At 36.4% G+C, this 14,245-nt stretch overlaps 1 protein-coding gene and 1 non-coding gene across 2 annotated transcripts in view; one reads left to right on the top strand and one right to left on the bottom strand.

Moving 5' to 3' along the window:
• The window catches only part of LOC149634491 (multidrug resistance-associated protein 1-like), a 265,543-nt gene that overhangs the window by 238,544 nt on the left and 12,754 nt on the right, over positions 1-14,245 (top strand). The gene's annotated exons all lie outside the window — the stretch shown is intronic.
• Positions 8,766-8,838, bottom strand: TRNAV-CAC (transfer RNA valine (anticodon CAC)). Its single transcript has one exon. It is a non-coding gene; the product is annotated as a tRNA-Val (tRNA).

Here is a 14,245-nt window from a genome sequence, read left to right as displayed (position 1 = left end):
AAAGATTATTGTGTTGTTTGCTCTGCCCGATTGCGGTGACTTAGGAGTCTATTGCTATTTTTGAATTTGTCCCCGATTTGATTCCTATGTCGGCGTATCATTCCATTTGGCATTTAATTTCGAACTTAATTTTTTTTCGTCTTCGGGGTAGATTGTCTTCTATCCAACTCGGCCCCCTTCCGTTCTACCTTGCCATGACTTCTTGTATAGTTTTGGAAATCTCGTCCTTAGTCAAGTAATATGGCTTGTTTGTTGTTGGCAAGGACGAAATCCAGTTTCGTCAAGATGGTCCTGTTTAGGATGTATTCTGCCGGGGATAAGCCTCCTTCAACGGGCGATCGTATATGGTTTAAAAGAAATCGGGCTAGTCTCTATCGAAGAGATCCTTCATTATATTTCACCAGAGTACTTCCAATCAATTCCGTTTCTTCCGAAGAACCGCCAGCTATTCTCTGTATTACCGTCTTGACTGTCCTCACATACCTTTCTGCCAATCTGTTAGATGCACTCAATGAGCGTGGTTTAAGCATTCAAAAAGATTGGCGACCGTTCAATTTTTAGCAGCCTCTATTGACGAATTGAGATTTAATCAGAAACATTCAATTTGAACAAGGATTGTTTTATGCGTTCACAACTAACCATGAACATACAATTTTGAACAAACTACCGTCATATCGATCAAAACTTAACGCTAGAATTCATTTTTGAACAACTTATATTTACCATTCAAAAATACATCATTATACCATTCAATTTTAAATAATCGCCTTCTCAAATGAAACGTTCAGTCATGGTCGTTTTGGCGTTCTAATAGGATTGTATTAGTATTCAAACTAGAGCCTTTTAGGTGTTCAAACGTTAGTGTTATTGGTGTTCAAATGAGAGCGTTTTTGGCTTTTTAACGAGAGCGTTAAGTGCCTTGACACAGGAGCTTTGTTCTGTTCAAATGAGAGATTTTTGGGCGCTCATGGGAGTTTCCTGGCATACACACAGGAGTTTTTCAGGTGTATTGTTAAAACAATTTCAGGTTTACCTCTTATTTAATCACGAAGTAAAAGCACTGGTTTAATCAAAATTTTAATAATATAATTAAACAAGTTATTTTTGTTATATTTAGACGTCCAAAAACATTATATTTTGCCAGTTTTTCTTTACCATTAATTCTTCAGTCGATTTTCGTTTTCGGAAACTAGGCTAGGACGTCGAATTTTTCCATGAACACAGGGACACACAAATTACGAAAATGATAAGAAAATGGAGGCTATAGCTAAACTTAATTACTTGCTTAACTGACTGATTAGTTACATAGTAAACTAAACTTGTTTGGTGATGGTTCTCTCTAACGTAAAGAGTGTTGTAAGGCCATCAAAATCGCCCTCGTTTAAACTTTAAACTCTAGTGCAATCATATTTAAATAGCAAAATGACTTAATCTACACGCTTCCTTAGCGTGAAAATTTGAATGTCAATATTAGCATTCAAATATTAACATATCGTTAACGTGTACAATTAAATACCACTTTATGCGTTAATATTTTATTGACAATGCGTACCACAACAGTGGCACGGTATTGAACGCAAAAACCTTCAATTTCGAATGTAGTTTTTTACAGGTAAGGTATTATCGTGATTTACTCGATCCTATTTTCGATCACGATATTCTTGAATTCCTTGTTTGTGGAGCAAGTTCCGTTATTAGTGACGAATTTGGCATTAGGTTTAACCGTCATGTGCTGTTGCAGGCAATTTATAACAGTTGACGATGCAGCGTTCCTCATAACGTCTGTTTCTATCCTCTTCGAAAATGAGTCAACGATTATTAGTATAAACTGATTTTACCATGTACACGTTACCATGGCATTATTTAAGGTGCCAAGGTGATAATGATCTTTGGGACATCGGTGCAAATTCTCTGCTTGTCGCACAGGAACGTGAACATTCCTTCAGTTAATTTTTCTAAGCCTGGCCACCGAACTTTGGATCGTACTTGCACCTTCTTTGATTCTATGCCATGGTGAAAACTGTGCAACTCCGCTACTAATTGAGTGGCACTATTACTTTGTTGCCCATCAGCAGTATGTCGTCGGCGATGGATACTTCATACCGCCTTGGATAGCACCTCTATACGTCGTTTCTGATTCTTAACGGGTTTGTGGGCCACCATTGTAGCAGGCGAAAGGTCACGTGAGGTCAAAAGTATAGTAGGCGCAAGGTCACTTGGGCCAAGGGGTCGGGAACCTACGTTGCCATAGGATCAGGATGAGCAGCCAAGAGAATTATCTCGCTTCCAGAAGACTGCCTGATTTGACGGCCTGCGAAAGCGAGCCCCTGCGAGACCGTGCGGGAGGACGCGAATGACTTATCTCGCTTAACTCAGGCCGGACAAAAATTAGGATATCGTTAGTTAATAAAACTGATTATATAGTGTGGAAGAGATCAGACCAACACCTTCCTTTGTGGACAACCCCCAATATGGGCAATGGCTGACGTCATTTTATTAAACTATACAGGTTGTAAATAAATCTTTGGAATTGATGTTTTATTTTAAGCAAGTGGCAAGGTACAAAAGGAATATTGGAGAATACGCCTGAATGCAACAAAATGTTTAAAAGCACAATTCAACAATTAGTCTTAGGACTAAGGTCTCAGTTTACAACCCCTAATCTGTTTGGTAAACACATCGTACATTTGTACGATGTGACTACCATTGTGGTAGATGTACTCTTCAAAACGACTGCCCATGTCTTGCTACACATTTACAAGCGTTAAACTCATGACGAAACACGAGTAAATGCCTCCAGTGATTTTACAACGGTGGGGTGGCGTAGCGGCTAGCGCTTTCGTCTCGCAGCAAGAGGATCCCGGGTTCGATCCCGGACTGTGGCCCCGGGTGAAAATCTGGGAACAAATCCTTCTGCGTAGAGTTTTCAAGTTCTCTCCCCACTTGTTAAAAGGAGTTTTCCTCCGTGCTCTAAGGCGGTTCCTCCTTTCCATCAAAACTTACAGAGGTTAACGGTAATAGTTAGTATAGGGCGCTGTAGGTTAGCTGGGGCATAGGTTTTCCTGCCAATGCTAACGGTGATCGACCTCGTCCCCTTCAAAAGAATTGCGTCAAGTGTTGTTTATCTACTGCTTTCAGAGGAATTTTAGCTTGAACATTGACAACGATGGTGAAGCAAACCGTTTCGTCACATTATCTTTCATTGTCACATATAAATATAGCTTAAACCTCGGATATCCTGTTGAGATTGTTTTAAAGTTGCTAACTCTCGATTTTGAAGTTATTTACTGTCAAGTGACACTTGAAGTTCCGATTTAATCTTATAAACCGACTAGCATCCTTAGCCGATATCGTATATTAACCGATGTCAATATCAGAATTAACTGAAATACCTATACCAATTTTTTTAACTCAATGAATCTGAAATATAAATATAATACCTACTATTACATAGAGATGGGCCGATACCGATACTGAAATCGGTAAAAAATTAGTATCGATAGCGTAACCGATATTGGTAAACTGACCATCACTAATTGCTTTACTAAATAATTTCAACTAAACTGTTCAAAACATTTGGGAAAGGCTTAGTTTAGAAATCAGTTGAGTTCTAATTTTAAATATATGTAATTTCTGCTTAAGTAAAATTAAGCAATAAAAGAAAAAGTGGCGATAAATTTGGGATGAGTAAGTGTTTAGCGGGAGATAGAAATACCATTTTGGAGTTGGGTTAGAGAAGAAAGAGAATACGGTTTAAAGCACCATCTCCATATGGAACCAACCCTAATGTTAACTAATTTTTGTACGTGTTAATGTTTCATATGATCTAACCAAGTTTAAAGGTTGCCGAGGAGACATTTAAAGAAAGAATGAAAGGTTTTGTCTCAATTCCAAATTGCTGCCGAGTATTTGACTGTAAATTTTACGGTACTTTCTTAGTGTACTTATTGAATAAAGAGTTAGTATCAAACTCTCTCGTTCTATGAGGGCATCGTACGACCTTGAACAAAAAGAGGTAGTGGTTTCAAAATTTTGCTCGTGCTAATAAAAGTTAAGCTTGACAAATTTTAAGGTGATTGCGAGTGACAACTTACCTACCAGGTTAACCCATTTTTAAGATATCACTCCCGTGATAAATTAAAACTGCAAAAAAAAAACAATTTCAGCACCTCGTTTCCTATTAACGCGAGCGAAATCTCGAGGCAACCCATGCTTTTTGTTCAAATTTTGATGGCAGTCTAGACTGACTTCTCGCTTTTTTATCTCACAGAGCCGCGTATTAATGCGCGAGATGAACAGTAACCTTCTTGTCGATAGATATCTCTCGCGATTACTCCCTATAAAAGTTGCAGAATTTACGCCAAGATGTCTGCTAATTTTTACTTACAGTAAGCGTTTAAACATGTAACGCTTCCCGATAAACCAAAAAGGTTAACACTGAGTTGCATCCAAGTGCCGAAACTGATGACCCAAATTGACTTGAACCCCTCTTCCCCAATATATCTCGTTCAATAGGTCTCTTCGATGTAAGGAAAGGGAAAGGCAAAGATCGGTATAAAAAAGCTGACCCTTAGCCGCCTCTGCACACTCTCTGGGCCCAAAATGCCTAGAGTGAAGGCCCCTCAAAGCGGGATGGAAGTGAAGAGTTATACCAATCTTAGTTACCTCGACGAGGCTTTTTGGAAAATTAAATGAACAGACCTTGAATATGAACAGTTTGGGTTAATATCTTCCAAGATGATTTCTTCAAATTTCAGTCTCAATATTGACTGTGATTCTTGAAAAACGAACGCTGCTCGTTTTGATGAGCGATCTAACCAGTGACGAAATGGAAATTTTGGATTTACGCCTGGACTCCGCTCCTTGATCTTCCATAAAATGTGCAATCTCACTGAGGGGCCCGTTTCCGAAACACTTCTAAGTACATAAATTTGACAAATGAACTCGTTGCTTACACCGAGAGAGAGAGAAATAATGATTTTTTGAGTATATTTTTGACTAGCATGATTACAAATGCATATTTTATTATTGCTTCATAATGGAGTAATATTATTGAAACCATTTCTATGCATTTATATTCAACAAATATGCTTGCTTTTTACCCAGAGGGAGAAAAAATGATCTTTTTGAGTATATTTTTGACTATCTTGATTACAAATGCATATTTTAATATTGCTTCATAGATTAGTAATATTATTCAAACCATTTTTATGCATATATATTCAACAAATGAGCTTGGTTTTTACCCAGAGCGAGAAATAATGATCTTTTTGAGTATATTTTTTACAAGCTTGATTAAAAATGCATATTTTAATATTCCATCATACCCAGGCAGCAAAAACACGTTAATATTTGATTTATTTTTCGTGTCAGGGGTTTATAAAACTTTTTCGTGGATTTTATAAGAAACGAGTTTTATGAAACGCTAGATCTAGTTGCTCACTCAATCCAACGTTTCTGAACGTCTAAATAACGTCGAATCAAAACTTATCAGAATATATAAAAAAGACTTGGTTTGCCCAAGCCTTAAAAACAAAACGATAAGAGTTTTTCCAGTTGTCTGAAGCGCGGATATTTTTTTCTATTGAATTTTAAAGACAATCCGTATTTTACTACTCTTTAGAATTTAATTCAATCACCTGATTTTACTGCTAATGGATTAGTTTCCTATAAATTAATTGAAATAAAAAATTACTTATCTCAGATTTTTCATGAACAATTCCATTTTCCTGAAACATTTTATCATGAATTTTTTTCTTTTCAATGGAGAACGTACTTTAATTTTCAAATAATACTCTCATTAATAATGTATTATATGCGGTCTTTTCGAATACAAAAGGGGGCTGTTATCACCTTTCTTATATTTGATAAAGGGGTTCGATTCTTCTTTAAGCAGAGTCACAATTATTGAACTGTGTATATCAGTACTTGTGGGGAAGATTTTAGAAGTGTTGGTTGAGTTGCTATTTAGTTGACAACATTATGAATACTTGATGTGTTTAAAACCTTTTGAAAGGAAAATTCTCGGAAATTAAAAAAGAAAGAGTCAATTTGATTAAATTTACACGATATCCCTCAAAATTATAAATGCATGATAAAATGATTCAGGAAAATGGAATTGTTGTTAAAAAATCTGAGATAAGTAATTATTTATTTCAATTAATTTATAGGAAACTAATCCATTAGCAGTAATATCAGGTGATTGAATTAAATTCTAAAGAGTAGTAAAATACGGATTGTCTTTAAAATTCAATAGAAAAAAATATCCGCGCTTCAGACAACTGGAAAAACTCTTATCGTTTTGTTTTTAAGGCTTGGGCAAACCAAGTCTTTTTTATATAATATCTGTTCCTTCAGCCTTAATTTGTATTAATATATTATAAAAATAATAATAGGCTTGTCAAACTTCTAATGAAATTGTGTTGTTCGATGTTCCAGTAAGATGTTCGTGAGCATATTGGCTCCCTCCAAGTGCCTCTCATTATTTTATGGGAAAGATTAAAATTTTGAATTATTTGGCAGGGGAGTGTTAAATTAATTCACAATTGGTAGGCAGGTTGTAAATTAATTCACCATAGACAGGCGGGTGGTAACTTATTTTATATAAAAAGGCGGTTGGTGACTCAATTAAGTTTAGTTGACCTTTTTGCATAGATTTAAAAAAAAGTTATTTCTAAACCTCGCGCCACACGCGCACATTTCATTGAAATTTTGTTATTTAATAATTTTCCCTTATATATACTAAGATTCTTCATCAAAAATAGACAACGCGCTTTCCAAGACTCGAACCTGCAATGTTTTGCCTCGAATGCAAACGCGTTATCCATTACGCCACAAGCCCGTACTTCGTAACAAAAAAATTATCCAAACATTGTATTTATAGGATCATTTCATTTATGTTGAATAAAAGATCTGTAAAAATAAACACCGAGCTTGCCAGGACTCGAACCTGCAATCTCCTGCTCCATAGGCAGACGCGTTATCCTATGCGCCACAAACCCGATGAAGGCTGATCGAAATGCTATGAAAACAGTGTAATATATGTAACGGTTTTACCATGATTTATAAATTAATTAAAATAAAATACTTGGAATTAATTGTTCTTAATCAAACTTCAGAAGTTCAACATTTAATAGTTGCTTGATAATTCAAAAGTGTTCCGAACCTTAACTTCCCAGTAGTTTCTGAGTTATTCGATGGAGTGGACCACCAAAAATCCCATGCTTTTTCTATAGGACGCTAAGCCTAAAATCTGTGAATTATTTCTTTAACATTAAGGGAGGGTGTGGGTTCTTATCTAGAAGGGCCTACCGGCCCTCTAGAATTTGGTCCGTTCAAAACTGGTTTCACACGTTTATATTTGGTTTATACGTAGTTTAAATAACACTTATTAAAATTAGTGATTTACAAACCTATTTTATACGTTCAGTTATTGCTATGTATCGTAAATATAACACTTACTCTAATCACTCATTTTCAAACCATTTACATACATTTAGTTTTGGTTGATAAATCGTGACGATAACACCATTCATAATTATATAAAAACGTCTTGGTTTGGACCAAGGCCGAAAAAACAAACGATATGTGTGAGGTTTATCAATTAACTGAAGTTTCAGATATTGAAATTTTTTTCTAGTTATTTTTATCCACTCAATCCTTAATCAATATTTAATTCAATCAACTGATTTTACTGTTAATCGATCTAGTCCCTCTAAATTAATTGAAAAAATTACATATCTACGCTTTTTCAAGAACAATCACATTTTCCGAAAACATTTTATCATGAAATTAATTGTTCTTGAAAAAGCGTAGATATGTAATTTTTTCAATTGATTTAGAGGGACTAGATCGATTAACAGTAAAATCAGTTGATTGAATTAAATATTGATTAAGGATTGAGTGGATAAAAATAACTAGAAAAAAATTTCAATATCTGAAACTTCAGTCAATTGATAAACCTCACACATATCGTTTGTTTTTTCGGCCTTGGTCCAAACCAAGACGTTTTTATATAATATCTGTCACTTCTGTCTTAATGTAATTAAATTTTGAATAATTATGTTTGCTTTACCATCACACATTTGCACTCTAAAATATAATGGTGCATTCAAACACCATATATGCTGTTTTTTCAAGTGCCAAAAAAGGCATCATTTAGGGTGTACTTTAACCCCATTTCTATGATCAATTCACGCCATTTACTAATATTATTTGGAAGTATTAAGGAAATATTAAGCATTTAAGCACCATTTACAGTGGCTTTTAACATCTTTTTTTTCTGACAATCTGTTGAACTTCTAATATTACTTAGTTTAATGGTTTTAAAAGTAGGGAAAAAGTATGCTACCTACGTCACATTATTAGACCAAGTGAAGTGAAATAATTGTTAAATATTTATTATAACCACTACACCACAGACACGTGGTAAGTCTAAGTTTTCCAAGAGATCTAACTAATTATTATGTCCAATCACGATGGTTAAAACATGTATCTATCTGGGCTCGAACCTGGGACTTTCCGTGTGTGAAGCGGACGTAATAACCACTACACCATAGATACGTGGTAATACTGAGTTTTCCAAGAGATCTAGCTAATTCAAGCGCCCAATCACGATGGTCAAAACATTTATCTCCCAGGGCTTGAACCTGGGACCTTCCACGTGTGAAGCGGACGTGATAACCACTGCACCATAGATACATGGTAGCACTGAGTTTTCCAAGAGATCTAGCTAATTCTTATGTCCAATCACGATAGTCAATACATGTATCTACCAGGGCTCGAACCTGGGACCTTCCGCGTGTGAAGCAGACGTGATAACCACCACACTACAGATGCGTAGTAACACTGAGTTTTCCAAGAGATCTAGCTAATTATTATGTCCAATCACGATGGTCAAAACCGTACTTCTGTAATTAACTAAAATTAACATACTTAGACTTAATTGTTTTGATCAAGCTGGCCGATAGCACACCCTGAATACTTAATTGTTAATTTAAGATAATTCCGAAAAGTATCTTCGCTGTAGTTTTTAAGTTATCGGTGGGGAAAAATCACGAAAAACCCATGTTAATCTCCATAGGAAATTAGCAAAAGCAGGTGAATATTACTTTAACGTTACAAAACGGTATCAAGTCATATCTACAAGAGCCTACCGGCCCTGTAGAATACAGAAAGAGTAATAAAGTCGTCTATCTGTGTGTCTGCGCGTGTTGTTACATTAGTGCACCGTGTTATCAGTTTGTCTTGTGTTGGTTATGTTCTTAAACTAAGAATTTCTTTGAGATACAACGAGGTGATTGTGTTTACACGTCAACCCACTTGTCAATATAATAATGATTGAATTAACTTTAACTTCGGCACTTACTTGTCAATTAAAAGCCGTAATTGTATATTTAAGTAAATAAGTTTGTAGGTAGGCCTTCTCTAGATTCGGAGAGGTATTATTTTCGTTTATCAACTTGTAATTAATGTAAGACAATTAAGTCTGGGTTAGAACAATAATTAGATTCCCACTGTAGTGAAAATTGTTACGTAAAATCTCAATGACATCAAAACTATATAATTACCAATTATAAGTCAGAGCGCTACCAACGAAATATACAAGGGGGGTCCCTCACCCATATATTTTTGACTTGTGTGGTTGATAGATGGCTCTTCTTCGTCTCTTTAATACACTTACTAATTAGGCCCGCCGCGCGCTCCTTCGCTCGAGGTTCGAAACTTAGAGCAGGCTGCTGGTCACGTGAGGTTTACGTAATTTTTTTAGACTTAAACGCGCCTCTAGTGGAGAATTGTGGCAATTTAAAAGGTCCGGAAAAAATAAAAAAAAATTGGCGCCCGCATGGGCCTTGTATATCTCGTTGGTAGTGGTCAGAGTCAATTTGAAGTAACGTAAACTACAGTAATTTCGTTGGTGTTAGGAATTTGATTTCTGGGGGCTGAGTTATTAAATTTTCATCGTTTAAGTACATTGTTTAAAAAATATTTCGGTAATGACCGCGGAAAGTTGAACCTCTGTTGGGCTGACCAATCGCGTGAAGCCCAGTCTTCCTGCCATAATTAATTATCTAAATTACTTCCAATCATAGACCCAATCCCTTAAACGTTTCTTCACGTTCAAGTTAGTCGTACAACAGACAGCCCTACTAACCGTGGATTTTCTAGACATATAGTATGAAACTTTGATAACTTATTTTTAATTAACGAAAACAAGTTCGATGAGGCTGCTTGGTCCTTTTGTGGTCTTCAGAACAGTAGATAATAATGAAAAACGGGTTATTTTCCTTTAATTTTTATATTTTACATTTCAAGTCAAGAGTTATTTAACATGGATAAGCTCCATTAGCAGTTTACCACGGAACCCTCGGTGAAAACTTCTTCAAATCCACTCTGGGGTGTTAAGAAATTTTCACCTCAGGGTTCCGTGATATTTTACATTTGTTTTGAAATAATGAGCTATTAAGGTTACGATATTAATATAAAAAGGAATACAGGCAGATAATTATCGCATTAGCTGATATAATCTCGTATAATTATCTTAAGCCAAAATATTCCATGCGTGAAAACCTATTTCCTTACGCGCATTCTTTATATCCATGGTTTTTCTTTGTCGTCCAAGAATGATTTTAAACTTGAAGTATTAATACAATTCCATGAATCAGTGGCGTTGGTAGGCCTTTTTTTTGGGGGGGGGAGGGGGTGAGTTATACCCCCCCAAATAACTTAGACCCCTCAAAATAATCCATAAACCCTTCCAAAAATTACTCGTAGCCCCCTAAAGTTCTGTAGCAATATATAAAAAATTATATTGATAGATTCGTTAAGTTTCAATGAACCACTTATGCAAAATTTTGTAATTAATTTCTTACAATAACTTTAAAATAGTTTGCCCAGATACCCCCCCCCCCTCCCCCAAATTTCAAACCCTAGCAACGCTACTGCAATGAATATGAATGTATCAATTTGACTAAAAACCTGGTAAGCATATTTATAAATAATATATATTTGGAATGTGAATTTAATTAACCTTTGCCTTGAAAACGTTTCTTGGCAAAACGCCGACGATGAGACGAATTCTCCTACGAAGCATTTTTGGAATTTCTTTTACTTGTGTTTGGGGAAATTTCAACATTCCCTAAAATTCGTTTGCAACCTTTACTGCTGCTAAATTGCTAATAAGAAAACCAATCCCGAAAGTAACAGCCCCGTCGGGAGTGTGGCGCACTCCTGTAAGCCCAGCTTCTGGGCGGCAAACTTTGAGGGAATACGACACATGTCGGCGATCCTACCCTATAGGTGCTGACTGTCCCGTGTCCGCCGGAGGTGACTTACCCCCTTTCCACCTTCCGTCACCTCCCAAGTAAACTTCATTTCCTTCCCGGTTTACACAAATACGACCTAGCGGCCCCCGTCGGTGTTGGGTCTCACGCTCACTTCTTCCTGGTGCTCAAGGCCTCACGGCTAAGCACTAGTGTTCGTTGGTGGTAAAAAAAAAGTAACAGCCCCTTAGTTTGGGCAGGATTTTTAAACCTTGGCCCTTCAGATGATTAAAGGTGTAATCCTTTTTGTGGGTAAGTTTTAAGAAACTATTACGTAACAAATATATATTTCAATACTTGAAGAATAGAGCGGCTCCAGTAGATCCCCTACAAGGGGACTTTCCTCCTGAACTCCGGGTTTGGCTTGGCAAAGGCTAGTGGGCGGGATTTATACATGCAAGTATAAATCACGCCCACAAATGCCTCTAGCTTTGCCAAGCCAAAACTGGAGTTCGTAAGGAAAGTCAACTTGTAGGGGATCCTCAATGCAATTAGTTTTACCAGAAGCCTATAATTAAACCTCCTTCGGAGGGAAGCCTCTATCAAGCCATAGACGCCACGTTAAAAATCTGAAACGTCTTGGTTTCGCGCTTCACTAAAGAGAACACTAAAGTAGTTGAGGACTGACAGCTTATGAATAGTCTTTGTAGAAAGAAAATAGTTCGACTTTGTCCAAAAAAAAATAAGAAAAAAATGGTAAAATTAAATGGCGGTGCACATACCGCAGACGAGAAATTTTCAATGCCAAGTATTTCTTGATTTGAAACAAACAAGCACTAAATATGTGCAAACAACGGTTAAACTACAAAAATTGGGACTTTTTCTTGGAATCATTTTTGGAAATATTCTCTTTCAGATTTAAAAATATTGAACATAACCTTCTTATTAGACCATAAAGTCTTAAGTTTACTTGGGTGTGTTTGTCTAAAGTAAGCGAGATTTTTACAAATAAATTATGTAAAATTTCTTGCCTTTCATTCCCAATATGCTTTACAAAACTTTCACTTGAAATATCTTTTAAAATTAAATCATAAACAGCTTCAATATCCATTATTGAACTAACCCTGGGCCTACCATCACTTTATCACAGACTCCGCTGTAGCAGACGACAGTTACAATTTCAAAATAGCCGCTGGCATAGGACTATTATGTCTTATGTAAAGGCGATATTTTTTCGCCGTCAATAAAATTGTATCGCTGCGTCGATGTCTCTAAGCGCGAAAACAAGACGTTTCACGTTTTTTGCCTAGATAGAGGCTTCTCCTCTTATCCGCTTCTGGTTTTACTGATTTGATTTAATATATACTTAATGTAAAATTTTTTTAACTCTCAAAATCTTGGTTTTGGGTGAAATTAAAGGGTTTATGCGTGAACTATTCCTTTATCAAGCGATTTTAGGCGAGGCTGCTTAGTACTGGGCTGGTAGGAAGAAAATTAAATAAAAATTTCTTCCCTGTATCAAGTTTAACGTTAACTAAAAATATTTTCTCTCGACGAACGAAAAATTTGATACTGCCAAAGGCAGGACTGTGGCACTACTACTACTATTACTACTACTACTACAGGGCAGGTCAAACAAAGAGCCCCATCGTAGATATCCATCATGCGATGTGGCTAATAAACAAGACGACCCAAGGCCTCGGCTTGTAATAGTAGCCATATCGTACCGTACTTAACTGGCGTACATACTCCTTTGGGAACGTAAAAAAGCTTAACGTCATAACTTTCAGAACTAGAGGCTACGGCAAAAAATCTTATTTAGGACCTTGGTGTTAGATTATTCACCTTGTGCATGCACTTATGGTCAGAAGCATTTGAAGGAGAAAGAATTCGGTAAAACACCTAATAATTGTAATATCCCGGAACCTTAAGACCATTCTAAAAATAACGTCAGTAAATATTTGCTTTTGCTTTCAAAATTTGCCTCGATTTCATTGAATGTTGAAATAGGGGAGCGATATTGAAAGTGTGAAATCGTATTGCGGACGGGTGAGAGGAATATTAAAGGTAGAGTATCATAATTCCCTTCCTTTTAAGTAGACGAACGAAAAATATCAATTTCACCACAATTCTCTCCCTTTCACTTCCCCTTCAATGACGAACAAAAACTTTTAAACTGCCAAAGGCGCTACTACCATAACAACAACAGGTAGGTCAAACTAAGAGCCTCATCGTAGTACTGTACATCATACAATGTGGCTAAAAAGGGTATAGGGTTAGAAGAAGGCTTGGCGGGAGAGTTTCATAAGTGCTCTAGGCCTACCTAAAATTTTGGATTTGTATCAGTATTCGGTTATTGTTATTTGTTAGCTCTCGATTTTTTAATATATTGCTCATATTCCGCTGACTAAATTAGTTAAATAAAATTCAACGAGCTTAACTAAAACGGCAAAAAAGGTTTTTTCGTAGTTTAAATAAAACTAACCCTAATATCCACGCTAGCCTCTGCGCCGCGTTGCGTTCTGGGGAATTTCGGTTGTCACTTTTTACAACCTCTCTGTTCTTATAGGCTGCCTTATGTATGGGAAATTCAAATGCAAAAAAGAAACACCCCTTAAGAGATAATTTTTTCTCTTGGGACCGCCACTATCGCACGGCTCTCTCAGAGGTGGCGCTAGCGTCGCGGCGTTTGTCTGAATTAAGCCCTGAAGAGGGTATGGGAAAAGGTTGATTGCACTCCAAGTGTAAGGGACTCCTGATAACGATGGCATATCATCACAAGATTGTAACATAGTCTTTCCTACTGATAATAAAGACAATCTTTCGTCGAGAAAATGTACAGTTCATAAAAGCGTACTTCAGTTTTTTACGCCTAAAGTTTTTAATTTTGTTATTCGGTTCTAATGTACATGAATCTTTTCTGAACTATACACATGTGTTTTGCGAGGGAGGTCTTTTAAAGTAGGGTTTTACGGATTTACGCT

This window comes from Phalangium opilio, unplaced genomic scaffold, assembly GCF_054372755.1.
Source record: "Phalangium opilio isolate 3A_F unplaced genomic scaffold, DU_Popi_V2 ptg000098l_1, whole genome shotgun sequence".
Lineage (NCBI taxonomy): Eukaryota > Metazoa > Arthropoda > Arachnida > Opiliones > Phalangiidae > Phalangium > Phalangium opilio.
Note: the sequence above shows the minus strand (reverse complement) of the source record. Positions and strands in the feature narration are given on the sequence as shown.